The sequence below is a fragment of the Octopus bimaculoides genome, chromosome 13 (assembly GCF_001194135.2).
Source record: "Octopus bimaculoides isolate UCB-OBI-ISO-001 chromosome 13, ASM119413v2, whole genome shotgun sequence".
In the NCBI taxonomy this organism is placed as follows: domain Eukaryota; kingdom Metazoa; phylum Mollusca; class Cephalopoda; order Octopoda; family Octopodidae; genus Octopus; species Octopus bimaculoides.
Window position 1 is genome coordinate 43660074 of NC_068993.1, and position 4462 is coordinate 43664535.

Genomic DNA, 4462 nt, shown 5'->3' on the forward strand with positions numbered 1-4462 from the left:
TTTCAATATATTTGATTTACAACAAGGATTTTATATTAAATTTATATTTCATTTTAAGAGCAGCTGTCTGTATGTGTTTGCAGAATCTCCGTGGTGTGACCTGTCAAATATTCTGATGCCACAAATTATGGATGTCATCTATACCATTTCCAAACAAAAGAATTTCAGTTATAACAAGTAATTTTAATTGAATTGTGCAAATAATTGAAGCTGTTTGGTTACTACTTTTCTAAACACATCAATTTTCATTTGGCTTTGAATTGTGAAGGAAAAAAAATTTCATGAAGATAATATTTAGTGTAATAGAATATATTATTTATTGTCAAAAGCAGACATAGTAATGTAGTTAAGAAGTTTGATTTTTAACTATGTGGATCTGAGTTCAGTCTCACTGAGTGGCACACTCAGCAAATGGCTGCCACTATAGCCTTTGACTTGACCGACCATTTCTCTGCAAGAGGATTTTGTAAACAGAAACTGATGGAAGTATATCTCTGCAAGAGGATTTTGTAAACAGAAACTGATGGAAGTATATGTGTGTATCTATATATGAAGGGGTACTGAAAAGTTCCTGACTTTGAGGGTATCACAAAAGGCTCAGTTGAAGGCCCATCCAAGTTCTTTTACAGGACTTAGAAAAACTGAAGAATTGCTGCAGTAAGTGTGTGAATCTGAGAAGGAAATATCTTGAATAAAATCATAATTAACTGATCCTCCTGTATTTGCTTTTACCCAAAGCCAGGAACTTTTCAGCACCCCCTTGTATGTATAAGTATATATATATATGTGTGTGTTTGTATGTATGTGTGTGAATGTTGAGCTATGGTTATGGGCAATGACATCACAGTTTATGTCTGAACTGCAACCAGTGACATTTTTAGTCAACAAATGATCTGCAATCTCTGTACATTCAAATTCCTCTGCAATTACAGTAAAATCCCTTACTTGCAAAACTAGTCATGGTTGGTGGCAGGAAGTGTGTCTTGCCATAAAATCTTACCTCAGCCTCCTCCCATCAAAGCATACCGACATGGAAAAAGAACTGACATTAAACAAAACAAGATTTAGAGTTTTGGTGTCTTTTTTTAATGTTATCAGTTTGGCTGGCTAATAAACTTCATAAAAGAATTGATTTGTATACTGTGAGGAAAATATCTAGCAATTCTGGCAGGACCATATAATTGACTATTAAAAGATTCTCTTGTTTGAAATTCATTTTATTCCTAAAATTGTTTGCCAGTAGTAAAAAGATAGTTTTAAAACTTCTATTTGTGTGTACTTGATATAGATATATATGGTTTGTCCACATTGCTCTATAAGGAGCATAGGATCAGTTTTCAAGTTTCTCTGGCATATATATTCCTCCCTGGATGGGACATTGGCCAGTTGAAGGATTACTCATCCTTATCAGCTGAATGGACTGAAATAACACGAAAGAAGTGTTTTGCTCAAGCACACAATATATCACCCAGTCCAGGAATTGAAACCACAATCTTATGCTCATGAGCCAACACCCCAACCACTAGGTCATACAACTCCACAAACTTATAATATATTTAGAAATAATTAAAATAGTTATCAGAGAGAAAGAATGAGTTATAGTTGAAGAGCTGAGTCCATTTATTTTACTCTTACACATTAATACCGAATTTGAGGTAAATAATTGGAAACCATGAGCCATATATACATTAGATTCTGGTTTAGAGAGATGCCTCATTTCAGTTACTCAAAGTTTTATGTAACCATTTTGTTTTATCTCAAGAAAGTCCTTATGCCAACAGTAAGCACACACTAGTTCTATGTCACTTCTTTTATTATTATTAGTCATCTAGTAAACTAATTAACTAATTGATTGTTTGATTATTCATTCAGTCGATCAATCAAGCAGCTAGATTCATCAGAGTCCTTTCATTGCTCTTATTGACTTCATGAATAATTCTCTCGCTTCTTCAGCAGTGCATGCGTTTATTATTGGCATACTGACTGTCCCAGATACAACAAAACTGTTTCAGCACACAAGTTCACATTAAAAATCTTACAGTTTTCCTCTATTTTGAAATGAATTATTCAGATATATTCCCATGCAGAGTTTACAACCTGTTTGGCATCGCAAGGGATCTCAAAGAGGTAGCTATAGATCAGGAGGTGCAAGCCCTAGAAGTGGGTAGCACTAACTGGACATAAATTGGAGCTTGGTCAACTCTGGCTGGGTTAGCTGGGTGAGGGTGTCTGATGTGTAAAAACCCAAAATACCTAATGGACTGCAGGAAACATCACATACTTATTACACACACACATACATTATATATATATCATTATCATTGTTTAACCCTTTCGCATTTCAACCAGCTGAATCAGGCCTAAATATTCTACTTGTTTTATGTTCAAACTAGTAAGATCTGGCCGTTCATACTTGCCCTACAATGTCATTCTAAAAATATACAAATGACATCATCAAATCTTTAACAACTGAATGAATTTAATAAAAGCATCTAAATATGAAACATCATGAAAATTGTTCAAACTCAAGTCCTTGAGCAACACATTTTTGCATTTGAGTCAATACAGAATTACAGATAGTATTTATGGAATTTTGATTTACTGTCAGTCGCGGTTTCTTTTACATATTGACATGCGTCAATCGTTTCTCTCGTTGGCCTGAAGCCATTCCAATAGTGGACATTTCTGCTGAGTCAGTTGCTCGGGCTTTCGTTTCTAACTAGATTGCTCACTTTGGTGTCCCAGCTAAAATAACCACTGATCGTGGACGCCAGTTCGAAGCCTCCTTATTTCGTGAATTATCACGAATCCTAGGTGTTCATCGTATTCGTACGACCAGCTACCATCCAGCTTCCAACAGGATGGTCGAATATTTTCACAGGCAACTGAAGGCCACTCCTGATCCTCAGTCTTGGACAGAATTCCTGCCTATCGTTCTTCTTAGTTGTCGCACTGCTGTTAAAACAGGCTTAGGTTTCTCCTCTGCTGAACTCGTTTACGGTACCATCCTGGCACTCCCTGGTACAATGTTGGCTCCAGACAATTCATCGCATCCTGGACCAACGTCATATGTCACCAGACTTCGCTCGTATTTCTCGACTCTTCCACCCATGCATCCGTGTGACCAGTCTATTTCCTCTCATGTCCCACCGGACATTGACAAATTGACTCATATTTTTGTTCGGGATGATTCTGTCAGAGGTATGCGCTGCATGCTCTGTGATTTTTTATCCATATCATCGGAAAATTACATAAAATAGTTACTTTTGTTTCAAAGAAACTCCGTCCATGTGTTTTCTAATGTATTCTGCCTCCCCTTCCCCCTCTCTCACTGACTCGTTCGTCTGCTTTGAGAAGACCACGTGACACCCCCTCCCCTCTCTCTCTCTGTTAGTGTAGAATTGTTGCTAACCTCGTTCCACTTTCTGACCCAAACCAGCACAATCCCATAATTCCTGAGTTAGCCATCTGAAATGTCAGAACAACCTGGCGGTAAGTTTGAATTTTTTTTTTTATCCTAAGCATCTGTTTGCACTATTATATTTTTGGAGTGTTCTGAAAAAAAAAAATTATCTATATTATATTTCTTATTTCAGAAGTAGCTAATTAATCTTAAATTAATTTTACTAACGTTATTTTTTCTGTTTTGTTGAAATTGACTTAAAATTTACTCAGACAATTTACGTGTGTTCTTATATAAAAGTAGCTTTTTTCAAAACTTGATAATTTTTCAATCTTTTATGATATGTTAGGGAAAAAATATGGAGTAGATGCAGGAATCGGAATTCAGAGATCCAAAAATATATCTATTGAGCCCCAACGACATTATAGACTGCTTTATAACAAAATTATCAGTACAATAGTTGACCAAAATAAAAGCACGATATTCATCCTTAGAAGAATTTAAATTCATGGAACTTTTGAATTTCAACAAAGTAGATGAGTATTGCAAACAATTTCCTGTGAAGATTCTTTAAAAATGACTTATGGCAGATTATTTGATGTAATACGATTACAAAGTGAGCTCAATGTGATGTATTCAATGAAAGATTTTAAAAAGCGAAGTGTAAGTCATTTAATGAGTTACATTTACAGCAGTGACCTTGTTGAAGCTATGCCAGAACTCTTCAATCTGTGCAAGTTGATTTTGACAATTCCGTCTACCACTGCTTCTGTAGAGCGATCCTTTTCTGCATTAAGTAGAATCAAAACATACCAAAGAAATGCGACAGGAGAAAGAAGACTGTCTGGGTTAGCATTAACATCAATTGAAAAAGATTTATTACAATTGATGAAAAGAGAAGATTTCTATGAAAATATGATAGATATATTTTCCCAGAAAGATCAAAGAATTGAATTAATTTATAAATGAGGTAAATAACATTTTAGAACATAAAAAAAAACTTAATATATTAAAGGGCATATATTGCAAGTTTTGGTTAGTGTTTGTTATAACGTAAGG